General features: G+C 51.1%; 1 protein-coding gene across 8 annotated transcripts in view; it reads right to left on the bottom strand.

Annotated features, from left to right (window-relative positions):
- Positions 1-23,451, bottom strand: part of COQ8A (coenzyme Q8A) — a 49,783-nt gene extending 26,332 nt beyond the window's left edge. For 2 of the 8 annotated variants that reach the window (XM_081225013.1, XM_081225021.1), the window contains exon 1: positions 23,348-23,451. The gene's annotated coding sequence lies outside the window, so the exon portion shown is untranslated. Of the gene's footprint in view, positions 1-7,068; positions 7,747-17,563; positions 17,771-17,845; positions 17,887-23,347 lie in introns of those variants that run through there. The other 6 variants (XM_081225016.1, XM_081225017.1, XM_081225019.1 and 3 more) reach the window with 5 other exon arrangements.
- Between the last annotated feature and the right edge of the window lie 1,515 nt (positions 23,452-24,966).

The raw sequence follows: 24,966 nt of genomic DNA, 5'->3' as shown, positions 1-24,966 counted from the left end.
TCAACACCCATTTATGATAAAAACTCTCCAGAAAGTGGGCACAGAGGGAAGCTACTTCAACATAATAAAGGCCATATATGACAAACCCACAGCAAACATCATTCTCAATGGTGAAAAACTGAAAGCATTTCCTCTAAGATCAGGAACAAGACAAGGATGTCCACTCTCACCGCTATTATCCAACACAGTTTTGGAAGTCCTAACCTCGGCAATCAGAGAAGAAAAAGAAATAAAAGGAATAGAAATTGGAAAAGAAGAAGTAAAACTGTCACTCTTTGCAGATGACATGATCCTATACAAAGAGAATCCTAAAGATGCCACCAGAAAACTAGTAGAGCTAATCAATGAATTTGGTAAAGTTTCAGGATACAAAATTAATGCATAGAAATCTCTTGCATTCCTATACACTAATGATGAAAAATCTGAAAGAGAAATTAAGGAAACACTCCCATTTATCATTGCAACAGAAAGAATAAAATACCTAGGAATAAACCTACCTAGGGAGACAAAAGACCTGTATGCAGAAAACTATAAGACACTGATGAAAGAAATTAAATATGATACAAACAGATGGAGAGATATACCATGTTCTTGGATTGGAAGAATCAATATTGTGAAAATGACTATACTACCCAAAGCAATGTACAGATTCAATCCAATCCCTATCAAATTACCAATGGCATTTTTTACAGAACTAGAACAAAACATCTTAAAATTTGTATGGAGACACAAAAGACCCCAAATAGCCAAAGCAGTCTTGAGGGAAAAAAACGGAGCTGGAGGAATCAGACTCCCTGACTTCAGACTATACTACAAAGTTACAGTAATCAAGACAATATGGTACTGGCACAAAAACAGAAACATAGATCAATGGAACAAGATAGAAAGCCCAGAGGTAAACCCACGCACATATGGTCAACTAATCTATGACAAAGGAGGCAAGGATATACAATGGAGAAAAGACAGTCTCTTCAATAAGTGGTGCTGGGAAAACTGGACAGCTACATGTAAAAGAATGAAATTAGAACACTCCCTAACACAATACACAAAAATAAACGCAAAATGGATTCGAGACCTAAATATAAGACCGGACACTATAAAACTCTTAGAGGAAAACATAGGAAGAACACTCTTTGACATAAATCACAGCAAGATCTTTTTTGATCCACCTCCTAGAGTAATGGAAATAAAAACAAAAATAAACAAATGGGACCTAATGAAACTTAGAAGCTTTTGCACAGCAAAGGAAACCATAAACAAGACGAAAAGACAACCGTCAGAATAGGAGAAAATATTTGCAAACGAATCAACGGACAAAGAATTAATCTCCAAAATATATAAACAGCTCATGCAGCTCAGTATTAAAAAAACAAACAACCCAATCCAAAAATGGGCAGAAGACCCAAATAGACATTTCTCCAAAGAAGACATACAGATGATCAAGAAGCACATGAAAAGCTGCTCAACATCACTAATTATTAGAGAAATGCAAATCAAAACTACAATGAGGTATCGTATCACCTCACACCAGTGAGAATGGGTTTCATCCGAAAATCTACAAACAACAAATGCTGGAGAGGATGTGGAGAAAAGGGAACCCTCTTGCACTGTTGGTGGGAATGTAAATTGATACAGCCACTATGGAGAACAGTACAGAGGTTCCTTAAAAAACTAAAAATAGAACTACCATATGATCCAGCAATCCCACTACTGGGCATATACCCAGAGAAAACCATAATTCAAAAAGACAGATGCACCCCAATGTTCATTGCAGCACTATTTACAATAGCCAGATCACGGAAGCAACCTAAATGCCCATCGACAGACGAACGGATAAAGAAGATGTGGTACATATATACAATGGAATATTACCCAGCCATATAAAGGAACGAAATTGGGTCATTTGTAGGGACGTGGATGGACCCAGAGACTGTCATACAGAGTGAAGTAAGTCAGAAAGAGAAAAACAAATATCATATATTAACGCATGTATGTGGAACCCAGAAAAATGGTACAGATGAACCGGTTTGCAGGCAGAAATTGAGACACAGATGTAGAGAACAAACGTATGGACACCAAGGGGAGAAAGTGGTGGTGGGGGTGTGTGTGTGATGAGTTGGGCGATTGGGATTGATATGTATACGCTGATGTGTATAAAATCGATGACTAATAAGAACCTGCTGTATAAAAAATTTAAAAATTTAAAAAAAGATTTCCCCCTGAAAACCAACAGGGACATCGTTCAGTATATAAAAGGATTTAAAGGGAAAAATAAAATAGGTAAACAACAACAAAAATAACAAAGAAAAGGACCTGAGCTTCATTAAGTCCTGAAACCAGGTGTGTGATCTCAGTTGGAAGACTGGGTTTTGGCCGGGTTCGAGTCCCGGCTGCATGGGTTCAAGTCCCAGTCAGGGTTTTGACCAGGTTTGAGTCCCGGCCACATGCGTTCAAGTCCCAGTCTGGGTTTAGGCTGGGTTCGAGTCCTGGCACCTGGGTTCAAGTCCCAATCTGAGGTGCATGGTTTCAGGAACACCTGCTCCAGAAGCAGTTCCCTGCAGGGACCCAGGGACCCAAGCCCAACTCCTCAGGGGCTGCCTGTCCTTACCCAGCCTCTCTTGCTCTGCCCAATGAAGCCTCTGACAGACACCCACCAAGGGACAACCAGAGCCCCTCCCCACCCTCAGACTCAACTCTTCCCCAAGCCAGTGTTTTCGAACTGCAGTCCAGAGCACAGGGCAATGCACTTGGAAAATCCTAACCAGCATTAAAAACAACACCAACATGATGTCGGACAGGGAAGCATCAGGGCACACTGCGGGCAGGACTGGGGCTGAAACCTGGTTCCCCTCCACGTGCGCACGTGCTCTCTTCTTTCTCCTGGGTCACAGTGTAAAACGTGTTTGTGTCAGGGCCAAAGAAGTGGAAAGCCAGAGTACACAGGGTGCCCGCACAGGGTTGGGTGTGTGCTGGCAATCTCCTAAGCATTTCTCAAGACCTACCTGGAGCTGTGTGCTGGGAGGGATAAGATAAGGTAAAATAAGGTGGCTGAACAAAAAACAAAAAAGGAAAGGAGCAGGAGAACCCAGAGTGTGGAGGGAGCACTCTGGGCAGGGGGCAGGGAGGAGCTGGGATCTGCCAGGAGTCTCAGAGATAAAATGAGAGGAGCAGGTGTGGAAGGCACAGCAGGCAGGAGACCTGCATGAACAAACCTGTGCCCAAATGCATGGAGGCTGACTTGAGAAGGGCCCGAATTAACAGAAGCACAGACAGGAAGGTCAGGCAAGAGCACTGACAAGGATCTGAACCAGAACTCTCGTGCCTTCCAAAGACCTCAGGCTCACTTCCACCTGCCCTTCATGGGGAACCAGCCCCAGTCAGTCCAAAGACTCCTGCCCGGATCCACTCTGGTCCTGAGCATGGGACACAGCTACTTTTATTTAAAAGGAGAGCTGTAGTGATAGCCAGAGAAACCCAGGAATGCACAGGAGCCTAGAAAGTTAAGATGACCCACCATAACCTGCCCTCAAAGAACCCTTCACCTTCATAAGAAAGCAGCTCCCAGGCACTGGGCTTCATCTTCTTTTAATCTTTATAAACAACCTAAATGACATGGATGTTATTGTCCCCATTTCACAAAGGAGAAAACCAAAGTCAGAGAGGTTAACTAACCGGCTGAGGTCATTCAGCTCCTGAACGGTGGCCCTGGGGTCTGATACCTGCCCTCCGCTGCTCTGTGCCCACCACACCACACTGCTTCCCCAAACGCTCGGTCCACCAACTCCAAGGCACCCCCATAGGGACAAGGTACTGATTAGACACAAGTAGACCTCCTGTACCCTAATCAAAGCCAAGGAGGTTTTTGGAAGGTGACCAAACCCTTGAAGGAGACAGGAGAGAGAAGGGGGAGCTAGCCCTGACCATCACCTGGTGCTATTTCACACCCGGGGCTCCACTCTGGGCTTCTGCATCTTATGGCAGTAAACAAGTGTGAGCCCCATAGACCAAATGTCTAGGACTGGGAAAACAGCATGTAATCAGAGCTCAAATGCAGCTGGTGCCAGCTCTCAATAGCTCCCCTGCCCCCTGGCCCCGGACACACACAGACACATTTCACTCTTGAGGAAAGAGGGTTCTTGTGTGTGTGTGTGTGGTATGCAGGCCTCTCACTGTTGTGGCCTCTCCTGTTGCGGAGCACAGGCTCCGGACGCGCAGGCTCAGTGGCCATGGCTGACGGGCCCAGCCGCTCAGCGGCACATGGGATCCTCCCGGACCGGGGCACGAACCCGTGTCCCCTGCGTCGGCAGGCGGACTCTCAACCACTGCGCCACCAGGGAAGCCCAGGAGAGAGGTTTTTGAAAGAGACATCAGGGACATGCAATGGCAGAGGCCAGGGCCCCGGCCCCATCTGTTCAGAAAGACCCCGGCTGGTGGACCATCCACCATATCCCACTGCCCCAGGGGTCCCCAGAAACAGGCATTCCCCTTGCTCACCTCTAAATCCAACCCAAATAACCAAGGCAACAGTCTCCCATAAGCCACAAACCTGGATAATTTCAAAACCTCACCTTGTCTGGTAACTGATATAAGACCTATTTAACTCAGACTTCGTTTTCAGGCTTAAAACTAATTCTGCCTAAATTTCTCACCCAAGTTCTCATACCCACAAACTAAAGTTTCCCTAGAACAAAGCTGATAAGTGATTTTTTTCAGCCAGTTTCCCCTGCCCTAGCTCTGCAGTTCATTGTGAAATACCCATTTCTGGTCCTGCACTCTGCAGATGCAGCTCTGGAACCCACCAGAGTCCAGTCCTAACTTTTCTGGTCTCTAAGTATGTCAGCTCTGAGCATAGTTCTGTGATGGGCCAGGATTACACCTACTTTATGACGATGATTTTTTAAAAATTCAAAAGAGGAAACAATGTTAAATAAACTGACCAAGTTTTTAAATTAAATTCCTGCATTTGAGACATATGAGTAATAATGGTCTCCTGCAGTATTTTCCTAACTGTATTTCCCTTTTTTAGTTCACATATCCCACTTTCAAAGTGGAAAATAAATACGTCATCTTTTAAAAGTACACATTAAAAATTCATTAGTTATGCCTTTCTTCCTGCCTGAACGGTTGTGTCCTCATACCGGAGAACTTTCCATGGGTTCCCGTCTCACCTGGGACAGCGAGTGCCGTCATGGAGGAGGAGAACTACAGCCAGCTCCCTGGGAAGGCGGGCTCCATCCACATGAAAATAACATCACGGAAAGCTACCATCCCGCTACTATGGGGCAGTCCCTCCCCTTCTCACATTAACAGATGCTGCTCATAAACAGTCTGTCGTTGTGAGCAGATTCACAGGTGGATGCACATTTCAAAACCGCAGCCCGTGCCAGCCCCCTTAAAGATTACTTACCTAATGTTCAAGGGACGCTGTCCCCAAACCTCCCCACATGCTGCTCTGCTGGGTACAAAGTGACCTTAGTCAGTACCAGGTATTGTTTTGCAAAGGAGTGCCTACCCTCAAGGAGCAGGGGTGGGAAGGCAAACAACTGCCAGAGGAAATACCTTTCCAGAACTTTGTTCACCTCCTGGTTTTCAAAAATTGGCTCTCATAATCCCTATTTCTAATGCACCAGATTCCCAACGTGACTCAGAATTCAGCTGTCCTGAATGGTAGGGCAAACCCCCCAACAGGAATGCACGAACACCAGGAACTCAGCTACATCAGCGCACATTTTCATCAGGACCTTAAGTAAATGAAATCAAAAGCCCCCAAAATACATTATTCACAAGTTTAAAATCTTATCCTGGGCTTCCCTGGTGGCGCAGTGGTTGAGAATCTGCCTGCTAATGCAGGGGACATGGGTTCGAACCCTGGTCTGGGAGGATCCCACATGCCGTGGAGCAACTAGGCCCGTGAGCCACAACTACTGAGCCTGCGCGTCTGGAGCCTGTGCTCCGCAACAGGAGAGGCCGCGATAGTGAGAGGCCCGCGCACCGCGATGAAGAGTGGCCCCCGCTTGCCACAACTAGAGAAAGCCCTCGCACAGAAACGAAGACCCAACACAGCAAAAATAAATTAATTAATTAATAAACTCCTACCCCCAACATCTTCTTTAAAAAAAAAAAAAAATCTTATCCTCACCACGATTTCATCTACAAGTATTAGAGTCCTCACCCACCCCGCTTCACCCTGCTGGTCCTTGAATGGGTTTTCGGGACCTCACGGAGGAGTGATACAGGGATGGAGGGCACGTTCAGGCTCTTCACCCACTTGCCCTAGAAGGCCTGGGCGCCGCCCGGTCTCTGAGCGAGCGCCAGTGAATACAGCGGTGAGGGTGGAGGACGGGCACTCACATTTGGGAGTGCCCACTAGGTACCAGCACCAAAATAGTCATTTGGTCAATTCTTTGAACACCCGTTCACTGACGTCTCCCCCCAGTGCTCTGGGTTAGTCTGTGCAGGTTCTGGGATGAACCTGCCCTTGGCCCCGGGGTGCTCACAGCTGCAGGAGCATGCAGGCACATCTGTAAAGGGCACAGACACCATGGAGACGGCCAGAGGCCAACTGAGGCGGACACACGAGGATCAGGTGCAGAGGAGGCAGCTGAGCAGCGGCAAAGCCGGGGAGCCTGGGCAGCTCAGCCACTGACGCTACGTGTGCTGCTCGCCCCTTCACCCTCCGTAGCAAGAGGGGGCTTCAGGTGGCTCACCAGGCCCCTTTTCCAGCCCTAACGTGCTAAAGTGCTATAACGGAAGTGAACAAAGTTGTTGTCTAGAGAGAGAAAGAACTGGTATAAATACAGCTCACCACTCCCCAGGGACAGAGACTGAGAAAGAAGCACAGCCAGTGTCCCCTGACATGAGTCCTTAAGCTCCAAAAGGAAATTTTCCTTTTGAACCCTCACTCTCTGACCTTCCCGAAGAGATTTCTGAGATACCATTTCATTCATGTTGAAAAACAGACTCAGAGACTCCATTAGCTGGAAATTATCTGGGGTATGAGGGCCTTCAAATCTAGTCTCCAAAACTAAAAACAAACAAAAAACAAACAAACCACCAAGTGATGCCTACCTGGCCAGATGCAATAAGATGTATCAGCAGCAATGAGTTGTGTTCTTTTTAAAAATATATGGAAATTCCCTGGTGGTCCAGTGGTTAGGACTTAGCACTTTCACTGCAGTGGCCCAGGTTCAAGCCCTGGTCGGGGAACTAAGATCCTGCAAGCCGTGTGGCACAGCCAAAAATAAATAAATAAATACATACACACATACATACATAAAACAGGCAATCCTGACAAGCATTAAGCAAATGAAGGCACCATAAATCTTTCCACCAGGACCCACATGGGGGAATTTTATTTGGGGGGGAGGGTTCCCATATGCACCCCCAAGCCCCCGCTTCACAGCCAGAACTTACCATCTGTCACTTGTCTCTTCTCACGAGGTGACAATAAGCCAGGGACAGTGCATGAATTTACTGAGCCACTGTTCAACCCCCTTCGTAAGTATAAAGTGTGACAAGGCAGACCAGCTCCCATCCAAGCAAGGCCAGAGTGTCTATACCTCTAAAAGCCAGCACGCCCTCCTCTTGTCTCTTCCCATCCTGAGCTGCCCCGGAAGCCGTGGGATGACTGGTGTAAGGACCCAAAAGCAAGCTGCACAGCAAGCCCTTTGTCTTGGGGAGTGTGTGTGAAGCTCACTGAAAAGCCTTCCCCTGCGCAGGCTTTGTCCCGCAGCGGCTGCATGCACATCACCCAATGGCTCACAGGCATCAAGCTCGGCATGTCCAGAACTAACCTCACCTCCCTTACCCCGCCCACCCCATGCCCCCCGTCCTGAGCACTGCAACCACCCCCCACTTCTCTCCAACCCTTCCCACCTCCCCTAGTCCCCCAGGGTGCTCCCAGCTGGGCAACCGCAGCAGCCCCTAACTGGCCTCTCTGGCCCCCACCTTGCACAGGAACGCATGCCTTTCCTCCTCACCAGATCTCAACTCAAACAGCACCTCTTCTGGGATGCCCTCCCCAACATGTCCCATCCCTAAAGCCCATCCATGTCCCCCACGGCTCCCTGTTCTTTCCCCAAGGTAGCTGTGACTATGCTCTAAACCTGCCTATGTACCTGTCTTCCCGCCACACTGGGCTGTCAGCCAGAGGAGGGCACAGACCACATCTGTTGTCCCCTCTCTATCTCCAGCAACTAGCACCGTGCTTGACACAGAGCAGACAGAAATGAACTCAGCTGGTCCCCCCAAGGTTTAAGAAAGCCTGCCATTTCTGGAACTGACTCACACCTGCTTGCATTTTTTAATCTGCATATGGAATCAAAGGTCTCTTAGGAGCCTGGTCTGAGGCAGGGTTCTCATTCTCAGGCTTTAGTGGCATCAGAATCACTCGGGAGACTTGCTAAAACACAGACTGCTGTACCGCCGCCCTGGGATTCTGATTCTGTAGGTCTAAGATGGGACCTGGAAACCTATATTTCTAACAAATTCCCACCTGCTGCTGCTGGTGGTCCTAGAAACGTACCTTAAGAACCCTGTTCTGGAGGAAGAGGGGAAAAGGGAACAGAGGTGGCCCAAGCCCAAGGTCAGGCAGGAAGTCTAAACAGGGATCCTTTCCTAAAAGTTTCTCCCTGCTACTCCCTCCCCAAAAGTCTGGCTTTGTCCTTAAGTGGAAACCTTCCACCTGCTCCTTCCTTTCCCACTATTCCCTCAAGAAACTGAAAAAGAACATCGGAAATGAATGGGCTTAAAGACCATGACCCACAGAACCAGCCACCAAAGGAATCTCAAGATTGTCACTTTAGTACTCCCGGGAAAGAACTGTTTAATGACATCCAGGAGGTTCCAGGGCAGAGGCTCACAGGTGGCTCTCTGCCCCCTCCCAGCCAAGGACAATCTTTTTACTTTGGGCATGAACAGTCTGTGTGGACACTGGAGAGTTCCTTTACATTCTTGAAATTTTTCTTTTTTTCTTTTCCTCTTAGAAAAAGGAAATACAGTCGACTGTTTCCTCCAAGGACTCAGAAGGGTATATGTGTTAGGGGAAAGACCTAGACTTCTGAACCAAAAATCCATGAATTTCTTTAGATGTGCCCTTCGTCTTGGCCTTTAAAATCACACCCCAGGGCCCCTCACTCAAATATCTCAGGCACTCCAGGCTTCTACATAGTGAGGTCTGGCTTCAGGGTCCATCTGGCAGCTGGTTCAGAAATATCCTAATACATATCAATTTTCAAAGGCAACTAAAAACATGAAGAAGAACCCTGGGGAAGATATAAAGAACCTCTGTCCCCCCTCAAACCCCACCTCACGCCCTCCCCCTCCCGTCAGTCAGCCCCAGCCAGGCCTGCTGAGTCAACCTTCTACGGTGAGAGACAGGCCATTAGGGTCATTCATTCCCCCCAGCTGCAAGTCACCTCTGGAATGCCCCAAACCTGCATGTCTACCACTAAAGTCCCCTTTCCCTGTCTCCTTCCCAGGCCATCCTGCCTGATAGTTATCTAAGCATACAGCCAAATTCTGTGAAACTGCATTTCCTTAACAGTGGATGTGTGATAATGCAGCCACAAGAATGTAAATCACAACATTGTCTAAGACTGGCTACATAAATAGTGGTACACCCATCAGATGGACTGCTATGCAGCCATCTAAAATGACACTGTGAAAGGTATTTATTGACAAATAAGAAAGTTTATTATATATTCCCATGTAGGAAAAACACAGGTTACAAAACAGTATTATCCTTTATTTTGGAGGGAGGAAGGGAGGGAGGGAGGGAGGGAGGGAGATGGATGATAGAAACAGAGCATGCAAAACAAGAACAGTGGTTTTCTCTGGGTGGTGGGGTGATAGATTCTTATTACTTTATTTCCTAAAATTTTCTACAAAGAACATGTACTACTTTTATAACAGAAAATAAGTTATATAAAAATAATCTTAGGGCTTCCCTGGTGGTGCAGTGGTTGAGAGTCCTCCTGCCAATGCAGGGGACACAGGTTCATGCCCTGGTCTGGAAGGATCCCACATGATGTGGAGCGGCTGGGCCCGTGAGCCATGGCCGCTGAGCCTGTGCATCCGGAGCCTGTGCTCCACAACGGGAGAGGCCACAGCAGTGAGAGGCCCGCATACCACAAAAAAATATATATATATAATAATCATCATCATCTTAAATATCTGTTGTTAAAATAAAAAAATAAAAGCAAGCACATGAAGGTGTGATTTAAAGAAACTATCCCACATCCCTGAAGCGTCTGTCCTGGGCGGGATAGGCAGAGGGTTAGATAGCAAATCAGAATGCTATAAATACTACCTCTCTACACCCTTTAGCCACTGTCCTTCATCAGCAAACAACTGCCCCTGACAGGCCACGAGGAAGGTGGAACACAGCCGCCCCACTTTTGGGAAAGAGGCTCAACTGTGCTTCTCAGAAAGTGGTGAGAAAACCACTTGACAGAGGCAGGTCTAATGCAGGCCCCTGTGTTAAGAGATAGAAATAATTAATGGTACTTTCCCCCAAACAGGATCCTCGTTTAGAATAATGTAGTAAGTGCAGTGATCACATTTTTCTGAACCAAAAGTTAAGACACGTATGGGTTGGCAAAAAATTTGTTTGGGTTTTTCCGTAACACGACTGGTGCCCTTTTAGATCAGGGGTCAGCAAACCATGGGGCCAAATGCAGCCCTGCTGCCTGTTTTTGTAAATAAGCATTTACTGGAACACAGCCTTGCTCATTTATTTAGGTACTGGCAACAGCTCATTCATTTACACATGCATTATCTATGGCTGTTTGGGGTTTTTGGGTTTGGTTTGGTTTGGTTTTAAGCTATAACAGCACGGTTGAGCAGTTACAAGTGAGAACTATGGCCCACAAAGCCTAAAATATTTCCTATCCGGCTCTTTTTTTTTTCTATCTGGCTCTTCAAGGAAAGTTTGTTGACCCTTATTCTAGGGCAACCGAGTAAAATGTAACCACAACTGTCCCAGGAAATCCGGAAAGGGCACTAGAGTTATATCAGAGCAGCCCAACAAGGCTGGTGTTGGGGTGAGGACCCCCCCATTACAGCTCTGCTCCTGACCCCAAAAGATGGGTACCTCACCAGGCACAGAGCTGCCCACCACCCAGAGGCCCCAGGGACAAAGGGAGGGCTCTGTGGTGACCATCTTTTACTGGGTCACCCAGAACAGGGCAGCTGAGTTCTGGGGGGGGGGGGGGGGGGCGGGGGGTGGTTGGAGGGGAGACACAGGCAGACACGATGTCCACTACTGTGGGGCGGCACAGCGGAATTGTGCCCCATAAGGAAAGGAGTTCGTTTCTGGCCTCAAGTTCTCTCCTGAGCTAAGGATTTCATGTTCCTCCAAAAGCCATTTCTGGACTATTGGGATTTTTCTTGGAACCATTTAAAAAGTATACACTCTTACGCTAACACACTCAAGAGCTTGTTGAATAGAAGGCACTCTGACGTTCTCCTCCAATGAAGTTCACCAGTTCCGCAAACATTTTTATTCTGTGAGAAGCAGAAAACCAGCACAATGTGATGATAACTATAGCTGCTATTATTTACTGGGAGTTTATTATATGCCAGGCTGTGTGCTCAGTGTTCTATGTGTATTAACCCGACTCATTTTTAAAAGGTAAGTACTATTATTTTGCCCATTTTACAGATGAAGGAACTAAGGCACAGAGAGGTGAAGTAACTTGCCCGAAGTCACACAATGAATAACACGTAGAGCTAGAACTCGAATCTATCATGGCTCAGGAGCCAGGCAACCACTTAACAGATAAAAGGAGAAAACAAATAAGAGTGCGTTTTGATGTCCTAGACTGCAAGCCTTCATTCTCCACCCAATGGGTGATTAAGAAGACATTTCTTAGGGGCTTCCCTGGTGGCGCAGTGGTTAAGAATCCCCCTGCCAATGCAGGGGACCCGGGTTCAAGCCCCGGTCCGGGAAGACTCCACATGCCACAGAGCAACTAAGCCCGTGTGTCACAACTACTGAGCCCACACGCCTCTAGAGCCCATGCTCTGCATCAACAGAAGCCACCACAATGAGAAGCCCGCGCACCGCAACTAGAGAAAGCCCTCGTGCAGCAACAAAGACCCAACTCAGCCAAAAATAAATAAATAAATAAACAGATTTATTTAAAAAAAGAAGAAGACGTTCTTAGGATTCCCTGGTGTGTTGCCCCAAGGTGGGCACTGGGCTGGGGCCAGGGAGGGGGTGATAAAAAAGCAGCAGAAGGAGAAGTTCCAGCCTCTAATGATAATCCAGAGAGAAACCCAATGCTGTGTATGAACCTGCACGGGCCCAGGACTCCAATGCACAGGTGGGTAGCACAGAGGGTCCCAAGTGGTCTTTCCTCCCACTGGGGAGCAAACGTAACTGATTACAAATGCCAACCTGCCAAGCACGGGGTCCTGAGGGCAATTTCATTTTCTGACCAAAAACCCACCCAAGTTTTCTGCTTAGAACATTAAGAAAGATTTCGTTCAGGAAGTGATACTGATGAAGCAGTCAAGATGCTCTGGAGCTGGACGCCCCAGGTTCAAATGCTGACTCTGCTGCGAACCTAAGTAGTCATTTAAGCTCATCTTTGCAACTCAGTTTCCCTCATCTGTTCTCAAGAGGAGTGGGTTAGATAATCCATATAACAGTACTTAGGACCCCAAGTGCCTGGCACACAGTAGGTGCTCAAAACCATTAGCCGACATGATCATTATTAAGACCACACGGACACTCTGGAAGGACTCACCAAGTCACTCAGACCTGGTGAGACCAGTGTGGACAACCCTCTTACCGATTTCTACCCCAGCACCCGGGCTGGGTGCAGTACCAGATCTGACTCGGGGAGAGCAGACTCGCCCTCTCTCGGGGGCCAGTGAGGCTGATTCAGCTGTGGTGTGAGGCATCGTTCAGGAGAGGTGGTCTGGTGTGCTGGCGGCCTGCTTGGAGTGCCTAGGACAACCAGGACATAAGTACCGCTGGTAATCCTCACCACGGTCAATACCACTCTCAGAGGAGATTAACAGCGCAGGAGGCTTTCGCCCGGTAAGCACGGGCTTTCGACAGTGCTGGGGAACCCCTCTGACCCCCACAAGTTCCCTGTCTCCAAGCTACAGCCCATCTGCTGCCAGATTAACCTTCTCCAAATCCATTTTCATCATGTTAACCCCCGGCTCAAATGGCTCGTAGTTTTCTACAGGATAAGCTCCAACCTCCTGAGCCTGAAGTCAGGACCCAGGCCTCCCGTCCACCCTCCACTTACACCTGTGCCATGTAAGCGCTGCTCCAATTCCTTCCCTCTCACACCAGCCCCTTCATCCCTGCACTTCTAAACCTGCATGAGGCTGGCCCCCGGGCCTGTGCATCAGCTCCGCCCCACCCGGCCGGGCCACTCCAGGCCTGTCCCTGAACCCGTTTCCTATCATCTGTTTCCTCACCTGGATATTACAACAGCATCAGCTCTTATTATGTCCAATCTGAAGGAGAGAGGCAGAAGTACTTTGAAATGTATGAACATGTCATATATATTCAAGGACACATTTCTAATCAGGCCCTAATTTACCCTTGGCTCTTATGATTTTGTCTTCCCATCAGCTGATGTAAATTTTCCACTGCTGGTCAGATTCTGCCCCGTTTTGTAAGTTATCTTTGGCACACAGAAGTCTTTCCAATAATAAGCCCCTTGTAGGGAGGCTCACATCTCACACACCTCTGACTCTTTCCCCACCTACCTCCACACACAGACGGACCCTGACCACACAAATACAAGTGTCATCTGTACTGTCACACAGGTAGGTGAATAAGAACCCTGGTGGGGAACCCTGGAGCTGAAGTTGAGGAGTTTACCTTAAACTAAAATCAGATATTTAAGGGGGTGTGTTTAAATCTGGCCAAAATACTGTGGGTGGCTTTGGGAGGCTGACTGATGGCCCCCCAGAGATGTTCACACCTTAATCCCCAGAACCTGTGACTATGTTCTCTTATGTGGCAAAAGGGACTGCTGAAAGTGTGATTACGTTACAGATCTTGAGATGGGGGGATTATCCACCTGGGCCCAATGTAATCAAGGGTCTTTATGAGAGAGAGAGAGAGAGGCAGGAGGATCTGAGTCAGAAGAGGGAGAGAAAGATGTGAGAAAGGCAGAGGTTGGAGTGATGCAGTTGTGAGGAAGGAACCACGGCCAAGGGATGCAAGCAGCCCCGAGAGGCTGGAAAAGGCAAGGGGAGGGGCTCTGCCCTTGAGCCTCCGGAGAGAATCTGCCCTGCTGACTCCTTGATTTCAGCCAGGTGATACCCATTTTAGACTTCTGACCTCCAGAACTGTAAAATAATAAATTTGTGGTGTTTTAAGTCATTGAATTTGTGGTAATTTGTTATAGCAGCAATAGGAAACTAATGCAGTGGCTATTTTTAAAAGATACATCATTGGGTTGGGAAGAGGGGCGATATTCTAGAATAATTTCCAGATCATTCATCTAAAATAACTTAGTTTAGTCACTCCACAAGTGGTACTGAGTGCCAGCTAAGTGCCACGTGCTGTGGTAGATTCTCGCATATCCCATGGGCAGCTCAAGACACATTCTTGTTCCTGATGACAGAGTCCTGCCTGCTTTCAGTATAAATATGCCCCATTCATCTACCAGCCTCTTCCCCAGGCTCGGTTCAACATTGAAAGCATTATGGAGCACTTACATTACATGCCAGGCACTGTGCACAGCCTGGGGTACCGCAACGTCCAAGTAAGAGCCCGCACCCCTCAAAATGCTCCTCATCAGTTCTTACATTCTTAATCTTTCAAAACACTTTCACTTCAGATTAAATATTTCAGTGAAATAGTATTAATAACAAGAACAGCTACCAGTTATTACTCTCCTTCTGTGTGTATCACTTTTTATTAGTCCTAATCCTACAGCAACCCTGTGAGGTATTACCGTCCCCATTTGCTGATGAGACACAGCTCCGCAAGGTCAAGAAATCTCCTCAAGTCCCAACGCTGTCAGGGGCAGGCCTATCCATGCCCGTCTGACTCCAGGCTCAAGTCCTTTCCTCCTGCAGCCTAGGAAGTGAGCAGATAAGAAACCTGCCCCCAGGTCAGTAACATGTTTTTAAATCAACAGTCACTCTCCTGGGGGCTTCCCTGGTGGCACAGTGGTTGAGAATCTGCCTGCCAATGCAGGGGACACAGGTACGAGCCCTGGTCCGGGAAGATCCCACATGCCGTGGAGCAACTAAGCCCGTGAACCACAACTACTGAGCCTGCATGCCACAACTACTGAGGTCTGTGCGCCTAGAGCCCGTGATCTGCAATAAGAGAAGCCCGCGCACTGCCACGAGGACCCAACACAGCCAAAAATAAATAAATAAAATAATTAAAAAAAAAAAAAAAAGAAATGCCTTAGAAAAAAGAACAAAAGTCACTCTCCTGGAAACACGGCAAGGTTCATGCCCTGAAAAGTGTGTCCACTTGGTTGCAGAAAATCATAAGTCATAAAAATCCAGGAGCTGGCTGGGCTCTCAAAGGCCACCTGGCCAAACTCCCTTTCTGGAAAGCTCCTCAGCTACCAGGTTGAGAGTGTTAGGCTTCTCAGCACCAGCGATCCCACCCCGGTTCTGTCTCAGACGTAAGTGGGAGAAAGAGGCAGGAGCCCCACACTGAGTCCACTCTGGGCGTGCGCCTCCGGAAGGAGCTGTCGGGTACGCGGCCCCCAGTCCTGCCACGCTGACTCCCGGAACCTGCCTCCATCAGCAGCACCCCCAAACACCACCCACAGGCCAGGCACGGACACCTGTGCACGTCACTGGTGCAGACATTAAATTAACGGGTCCTGCCACCGAGGTCCCGTGCAACCCTCTGGCACTACAAGCGTACGCAAAACCCCAATAGTTTTTAAGACCAGTGAGTTAACCCTATGAGGGACGACCCTAGACAGACGACAACACTCAGGAAGAGAAATGAGAAGAGGATGGACAGGAGGATGGTCTCCTCGCTGACCTCCACTCTCCTTTGCCGGCAGAACTAAGGCCACGGGCCCAGGCCTGGCCTTCAAGGCCCTTCGCTGTGGACCCCAAGACATCTTTCCAGCTTTAATTTCCTACTATCTCCAACCCACACCAGCGCTTCAGCCAGAATGGCTCATGCCCCAACACACACACACACACACACACACACACACACACACACACACACTTTCCTACTTCCACGTGCTGCTCCCACCTCCTCCCCCGGGACACCCTTTCCTCTGCCAAAATCCTACCCATCCTGATGGAATGTTAGACGCTCCATAGGGTCTGCCCCCCATCCTAAAGTCACCTCTCGTCCTCTAAAGTCCCTCATCTCTTAATGGCCTAAGGTCGCCCTGCCATGCCCGATATGACTCTTTGTGTACCTGTCCCGTCTCCCAGGCTGCATGGTGCGCTCCTGGAGAGAGGATCTCTCACCCAGACCTATACTCCCCTTGAGGGTTGGTGCTGTACCATGTCCCTACCAGGAGTTTAATACCCACGGGCGCCCAGGGGCTCTCCAGCTTTGCAAGCTCCCTCTTCTAGAACCCAGAACCCAAGAGACACCAGGGATGCTAAGCATCTGGGAAACGCTCTTTCTGTCACCAATCACCCTGAAACCGCCACCATCCAGAGCCACGGACACAGCGGCGGCAGCACCCTGTGTTAAAGGGGGTGAGGGCAGAAGAGGGAGAATGGAGGAAGAGCGTCGCTCACAGGGGCCCGGAGCCTGCTCGCACGCGCACACAGACACTGGGAGGGAGCGGGGGCGGCCCACCCAGGATGCGGCACCTCTACTGCGTCCTCTGCTCGGCCCCACTCCTCGCTTAGAAGAAGAGGGAGAGGAAAGAGGGGCAAAAGACAGCAGGCCTGGCTGACAGCGAGCTCAGGCGGGCTCGAACAGGGGCACGGCAGGCCTGACCTGTGCGTGGTGCCCAGCCCTTGCTTTACCAAATGCTGGCTGTAAACGCATTAGGGGGCAAGAGCCACAAACCGCTTTTTCAATCGCAGACAGATGGGGAGATGTTTGCTCCAGCACCTGTCAAACAGTAACCACCTGCAGGTCACAGGGCAACCTATTCTTACCTTCACCCTCCCCTGAGCCAGGACCCGGGCCAAACGCAGAGGAAACGTGCCAGACAGAAAGCAAACACCGGCTTGACCCCAGGATCTGGATTTAATGTAAAAGTTCCGGGTGTGTGAACAGACCCCGGGACCTCCCATCCCGCCTGGCAGACGGCAGGATCGTTGCCGTCAGGCCCTCCGGTTCCCAGACAACAAGGGTACTACGGTGAGGCTGATGGAGGAGGGTGGCCAGCCAGGCCCGGGTTCCAGGCCCACCCTGGGCACCGGCCACATGTGACCCTGGGCACACCCGCTCTCCCTTGGGCCTGAGTTTCCCCGTTTCCTCATGTGTAAAACAAGGCGATTGACCTAGATGATCTCCAGTTCCCAGAGATTAGGACACGGCCGTTTACCCTGAGCACAGAAGGGCTGTGTTGAGAATTGGGATTTAACAGGTTCTAGAAAGAATCATACACAAAAGAATCTGAGTACTAACCCTTCTAGATGTTCTATGAAAATAGCAAGTGGGGAGGGGCAGACCTGCTTCTCGGGGGTGGTGAGGTGGGGACCGCGCAGCCTCTCTCAGCAAACACCTCTGGGAAAATCCCGCGGCGGGGCGGGGCAGGGAGTGCGCCCCTTCTCAGACGGCCAGGAAACCCATCCTGCCCCGTTACACACGCACGCACGCACGCACACACACGCACACCCCTCCTCAGAGGCTGGCAGGAGCCTGGCTTCCCCTTCAAGCGCCACCCCCAGCCCAGCCTCCCCCTCTCACATCAAGCAGGCGGCCTCACTCACTGCAGCTGACCTCCTGTTTCCTCAACACAGTGGCAATCAGATGTGCTCACCCTCAACCCTCGGTCCGGTCTCAGCCCTCCCCCCGCCTCTCCTCCCATCCCACCTCCTCCCCGCACTGGCCGTTCCCCTCCTCCCTCTCCCTCCTCCTGTAGGACTTTGCCCCGGACCTATTTTTCATTTTGCCTTCAATGTCTCCTTCCGCAAAAGCTTTCCCCCTCGAGCCCACAAACCCCGCTCTCGGCTTTCACGCACCAAATATTGAAAAACCTCCCGTTGACTCTGCTTCTCCTTCAGCCTCATCCCGGCCAACCCTGCCTTCCCTTCTCCCTCGGCACAGGCTGCCTGGCCCCGAGCCCGAGCTCTCCCTCGGCGGCACTCACAACGGCCACCTGATGGCTCCATCCACCTGAGTCACCACCACCCTCCTCAGCCTTTCCCGCGGGTCCCACCCTCTCCCCTGACATCCTCTGCTGGGGTCCCATGGCTCACCCGGCCTCTCATCTCAACCTCCCTCACCAGCTCCCCTCCCCCCTCCACCTCCACAGGAGTCCCCAGGCCTGGTCCCCAGCCCCATCCTCCCTGCTCTCTACACCGACCCCTGGGCTGCTTCAGCCTCCCCACGGGCTGGCAGCTCCCCCAGGACCGTGCATCCCATTCCCAGGCTGGGCAGGCCATCTCAACCACTGGCCCAATTCTAGAACAAATCCAGTTATACACACGCCACGTCTCTGCCTCCAGGTCCCACAGGCACCGATGGAGGGGCACAGGGAACCCGGGGGGCGGGGAGGACATTACCGTTCTGGACCTTGACTGTGGTAATGGTTACATGACTACATGCATTTGTCAAACTGCACAACTGCGCACTAAAAACTGTGAATTTACTGTGTGCAAACTGTACCTTAATAAAAAAGGACAGGAAAAAAGTACCGCAGGCACCCCTTCCCATCTAAAACTAACATCACCATCTTCCTGCCGCCAGCCCAGCTCTGCCCCGTTTTCAGCGGTGACACCACCATCCACCCCAAACAGTCCCCACCCCTCCCTCCACTAGAAATCTCAGCCCAGTGGCCAAGCAGTAACTTAGTCTAGGGAGTCCACCTGCACAGACTTATAATCTCTTGAATCTACGTCTGCATTCCACCTGCCCAGTACCTGCCACCTGGGACTCAGGCAGCCCTCACTTCTCACAGGCCGCCTCACGGGTCTCCCTCCCCATCCACCCTGACCCCTCAAAGTGACCCATTCCAAGACCCATTCTGCACAGCCCGCCTGCCTGAGTGCCCTCCCCTCTCCTCCCCACAGCAGCGCCCACCTTTGCCCCTCCCTGCTCAGGTGTCAGCTTCGGATCCTTCTCTCCCATGGAAACCTGTTCCTCCTTCAGGCCCCAGCTCCTAGACCTCCCAGCACAGGAAGGCAGTTTCCCAGCCCGTTTCCAGCAGAACCAGCACCGCTGCGCCCTGGGTTTCCACAACAGAGCACTGCACCCGCCCTAGGTCCTGCACAGTCTGCCACTACCCACAGGCACCCACGTCCACTGTGCACATGCCAGGGCAGGGAGCCGCCTCCCTCTCTGTCAGAGCCCACTAGGCTGCAGCTGAGTTGTGGGCGCCCAGGGAACCCTTTCTGGCCTGAACTGAACTGTCAGCTGAAAATTACCAGGAGCCCTATGCCAAAGCCCTCCTGGCCGCACCCCCCCGCCCCCCGACCCTACGGAAGCACAGTGGGAGCAGTGCTGCTCAGACTACGCTAAACTCTTAAGGGCAGATCACACAAGCTGCTTCAACAGGAAATGGGGTGGGGGACTCACCCCACTCTGCTCCCTTGCCCAGCCTCCCACTGCTCCCCTGCCACTCCCTACCCTCCGGCCAGACTGCACTCACCCCTACCAGGCACTCACCCACCCCAATGCCTCTGCTCAAAGAGCCCACTGCCTGGACCAATGCTACTCAAAGAATGGTCCTTGGACTCATATTGTCGTCCTCAGTGAGATAACAGGAGTAAAGGGCTCAGAAGCTTTCACAGCAATCTAGCACTGTCAGGACATTTTTACTGTTTTGCAAAAGCACTGGTCTGCAACAAACTGGGAAAAAATAAAACCTGGCCTTCAGCATAGAGCGTCTGGGAAGCACTGGCCCCTCACCCCTCCAAACTCCTGCCTCTTCCTGCTGAAATCCTGCTCATTCTCAGAGTCCCAGCTAACATGCCTCCTCCTCCAAGAGCCTTGCCGTTTCCACCAGCCAGAAGTGGTATGATCTAGACCCCGAGCCCAAACCACACTGAGGGTGTTTAGGTGGTATCTGCACACCCCTTATTACAATTCCCTGAGGTCCGGGAACCAAGGAATTGTTCACTTTTATATTTCCAACGCCACACTCAAGGCAGACAATCAGTCAATATTTGTTCAACAAGGAGGGAATAACCCACAATTCCAGAGCGGGCTCTTCTTCAGGGCAGGATGTGGAGAAGCACCAACCCTTAGAGCACACAGGGATTTTCCAGGTTTCTACCAAGTGCAGCCCCTCTCCCTCAGCCCAGATGGAAATGGGATATTTTAAAAAGCAAGCCGAGGACTCCGGAGACAAGAACTCAGTCACCAGTCACTACAACAGAATCTACAATACCCTGAAAGGGCAAGGTGAGTGAAAAAAACACTCAGCTTTCTCATGAATCCTTCCCTACATGCACAGAGTAAAAATAAAGCACATCCAAGTATGGAGAATAAAAGGAGGTTTTCAGAGTCATTTCCAATGTTAGATATTCTGTGGGCCCCTGACCTCAAAGCAAAAGGTCAAGGGCTCAGGAGCCTGTAACCCCACGACAAACATGCTTGTGGACAGACCAGTGGACACCCACTTGGGTCTGAGAAGTGCGGGGAGCAGCCCACCCAGACACATCAGGGTCTGCCTCCGAGTCGGCAGACCCTATCCCCCGCACGGGCTCAACTCCTCAAGGAGTAGGGCCCTCGCACTCCCCCTCCCCCACTGGCTCTTCTTTCTACTGGCTGTCCCCCAGGTTCCTGGCTGTTGTTTAGCAAGAATGTGCTGGAACTATCTCCAGACGCCACTGTCGGACCAAGGCAACTCTCGAAATATTCCTGTCTAATTTTACACACAGCTCTTGTTTCAACTGACAAAAGACAATGACTCAGTGTCCACAGCTCTTGATGGAAAATTATCATGCCAAGTTTGGAACTTCCCAATAATACGCTCCTCTAAATCTTCTTGAGAAAAGAGAAGTGACCTCCCTGTCCAGATTCTTCTCTATAGGCAAGAAAGGGCAAGGAATGTTTTGGGAAAATCCTGATACATCCCCATAGGATCAATTAACAACAAGAAAAAGAAATTCATGGTAGGGGTTTCAGATGTTTTGCCTTGCCCTGTACAATGATCACCATTCTTCACTTTTCTGCGTCCCCACCAGTTTGGGACTTTTGAGGTTTGGGGCATAAATTCTGGGTTACAGTGAAGGCAAAATCTAGACTCAGAAGTAGGGTCTTTCCCTGCACAAAAAGAAATGGCTCACTGTCTCTGATGCTTCAATCAACTGTAAAAGAACTGTACAAATTGTACACGTGTCCATTCTGCACTCCTGGGTAGACTCTCTCTTGGAGGAGTACATGGCACATGTACATACACCCACATATATGTTTGAAATGCAGCCACACACTTACTCTCTGCAGACACAGGCCTGGCACCCTCCCACATCATAAGACATAAGAGATGCCCCAGCAAATCAGTAAGGATGAGCAAACCATCACCTTGGAAAAGCCACTTATGGATAACTGAATTGGCTTTTTTGCCAGCATTCAGACAGCATAAATTTGTTTGCTCACTATTTAAAAACTGCCCCATGGTTATTTCATATGCATATCTCCCACAGTCTTGCAAAGTCCCCAAAGACAGAAACCACAAGTCTCCCACTTCTTTTGTACTCTGGACCCAGCCAGTCACTGCCATGCACCCAGCAGGCACAGCAAATGACCATGGGTTTCTACCTCCCATCTCACTCCTATCCCCCCAGGTGCAGAGTGGGGGACTCCATTAAAGCCCAACCTACAGGGCTTCTATCATTGGTTTAGGACAGAGATGCTACTCTTTACATAAACCTCTCAGCCAGTCATGGACAGGTCCTAGGGGGCCTCTGGCAGGATGGGAAGACTCTTTTTACAGTTTTACCTCAGTGGTTCTCAACCAAGGTTGCTTTTGTCCTCTAGGAGACATGTGGCAATGTCTGGAGACATTTTTGGTTGTCACAAATAGTGTGTGTGTGTGTGTGTGTGTCGGGGGGTGCTACTAGCACCTAATGGAGAGAGGCCAGGGATGTTGCTGAAGGTTGAGAAACGCTGTCTTATGTGACACACACGTAAGTGCTCAAACGACCTTAGCTCACTTTTCCTTTGAGTTGCCCAAGGTCAGGCCCAAAACCCTGCCTTGTCTGCATTATTTGCAAAGTTGAAAATGCCCAAAGTCATCTTAAAGTCTTAAAGATGCTGCTCCTGAGAACCACCAGCCCCCCCCTCTTTGTTTCTTCTCCGGAGATTGGCCCTCCTGCCAGCATGGCCCACCCATGCACAGCATGACAAGTGGCAGGCTGGCATCAGGCATGCTCAAGTCCTTTGGCAACAAGTTAGACCTGGCAGGCCCAGCTCTTCAGTCTTCTGTCACGCACACCCAAGGTGCAAGTGAGCATGGACAAGTTTTCCAATGGGCTGCAGGCCCTACCCTGGATGAGAGGCTGCACATAAGTCTCTCAGCCTTCAGAGGACTGGCACCTGTCATCCAAATGGAGAGTTCCAGCATCCAGGCCTGCCCCCGCAGCATTTTCCATCCCACAAGGCACATGGGAGAACTGACCTGGGTTTGGGAGAGGGGCAGACTGGGCAAAAGCATGAGTTTAGGCAATTAAGCCCAAACCATTCACAAGACCCCCCCCCACGTTTGGAGAAGTAGGAGGAGGGGTCAAAGAAAAGCCAACGGAGGAAAGGACCAAGAAGGGTCCTCTTTCCCAAGTTCACCCAAAACCCCGAACTGTGGAACCCAACAGCTGGCTCGGGTCAAGCGAGTCAAAGTCCTGGCACAAACCTGGGGCCAGGGGCAGTTAGCGCCCCTGAGACAGTGCAAAGGGGTCTAGGCGTGCAGAGAAATATTATCATGAGAAAGCGAGGCAGGAAAGCAGTACTGGCGACCAAGAGACAAGGCATCAGGTCACCGGGGCTGCTCGGCGCGTTCCGGGGACCCATGGCCCCAGCACGCGGCCCTCGTCCCCTCCCCGAGACAGGTATGGGCTAAGGTGGGCACGGGGGTAGGAGACAGCCGCAGGGCGCCCAACGCGCCGCGGCCCGGAGCTTGGGGCAAATGAAACTCGCAAATGGGAAGCCGCGCTGTTACTTGAGGATACAAGAAGGGCCCAAGCGGGTGGTGAGCACAGCTCTGGCCGCAGGCAGAGGGCGCCCAGGGCACGCGGTGGGCGGCAGCCTTACCCGGCTGCAGGAAGCTGGGATCCGCGGTCACCTTCGCGCAGCCTCCACGCGCTCGCCGTAGCGTACACACCCGGCACGCACTCCGGATCTGTTTACCAACTCGCCTCAGCCCAGAGATCCAGCGCCGGGAGCCCCGCCCCGCAGGCCGCTCCCATTGGCTGCGCCGCCACCCCCGCCCCCAGTCCAGCGTCGCGCGTCGCGGGGCAGCGTGCACGGCCCGTGCGCTCGACCCGCGGCCAATCGGGACGGAGGGCAGAGAGAGAGGAGCCAATGGGAGGCCGCCCCAGCGCGCGGGCCCCTCCCGTTCTTCCCTACTGGCAGCCCTTTCCTCTAATTGGGAAGGCTGGGTAAAGCTGGGCTGCCGGGGTGGGTGCTCGAAGCGGTTGCACCCCGAGAACTAGCCCTTCGGCAGATGAGGCGGCGGGTGCAGCCGCAGTGGCCAGCGGTTGGATGTCACGTCCCGGCCGGTGCTCGCCGGGCCTCCGAGAGGGACTGGAGGGGAGGCAGTGGAAGGAGCTGACGTGACTGCAGCGGGCCGGCCCGTGCTCTCCTTTATGTAACGAGGGCCCCCTCCCAGTTCCCACCAAAGGCTCCCACAGAAGGCGGAAGCGCTGTGGGCCGGCTGCGTGCGGGCCCGCCTCCGGCGCCCGGCCCCGCCCACATGTCGCGTTTCTCTTCTGGCTACCAGTGTTGACCCTGTAACCTGTGGGCGCGTCCCAGGTTGGGTCGCCCGAGCAGTGGCCCCGGTGCATGCGGGGTCGTATACCCCTGTCGGCAAGGCTCCTCGCGGAGGTCCGGCCCTCCTCCGAGTCGCGGACATAGGCCAGCACGTGGAAGGAGCGGAAGCGGGCCCTGCGGCGGGCGGCCGGCTCGATAAGAAGCGGAAGACCGGGAGCTGCCCCCTGAGGAAGTGCTTCCTCCCAAACGGAGTGGCCCCAAGTCTCCTCGAGATATCAGACCTGAGCCCCGGTTGTCTTGACCGTTTCCACTCCCTGGTCTGCAACTCTGTCCAGGGATGTCGGTGGAGAAAAGGGAAATCAGAACAATTTAGTGACTCTTTCACAAAACTAGATACTCAAGCCAGAGGATTGTCCTTTATTCCGAGGTGATTTTGAGGAATTAACATTTAACATTTTGGAAACTTGTTTACTGTTACTACTTAGGAAAATTGACCGTTGTATGCTGATGCCTGCAATGGGGGGAGAGGGTTGTGATAAAATCCAGACGTGAACCGACCTTCACCGTTCCTCATGGACGCTGGAGCCTGGCCTCCAGGCCGTCCCGGCCGTGGGACCTGAGTTGAGGCAGCGTGTCCCCCGCAGCGCAGAAGTGGAGCGTGCAGGACCGGGGTGGCACAGCTGTGAGCTTCTCTGGCCGGGTCCTCTGCGCTGCTGGGTCTCCTCTGCAGCAACGTTCACATACTCTTACCAGTGCAAATTCTGCACACACGCCCCACCCCCAATCATCTCCACATTAAGTACAACGTATATTTTGAGAGAGAATTAAGGAGGTTTTGACAAGTTTCAAGGAACTGCCCCGAGCAGGGTGGGGCTAAGAACTGGGAACTTGCCTTGACTGGGCAACTGGCTCCCTTTTACCACACAGGAGAGAAAGTTCCA

Source organism: Mesoplodon bidens, assembly GCF_964165515.1.
Source record: "Mesoplodon bidens genome assembly, chromosome: 2".
Classification (NCBI taxonomy): Eukaryota; Metazoa; Chordata; class Mammalia; order Artiodactyla; family Ziphiidae; genus Mesoplodon; species Mesoplodon bidens.
The sequence above is the reverse complement of the archived record's forward strand: the minus strand, read 5'-3'. Positions and strand labels throughout refer to the sequence as shown.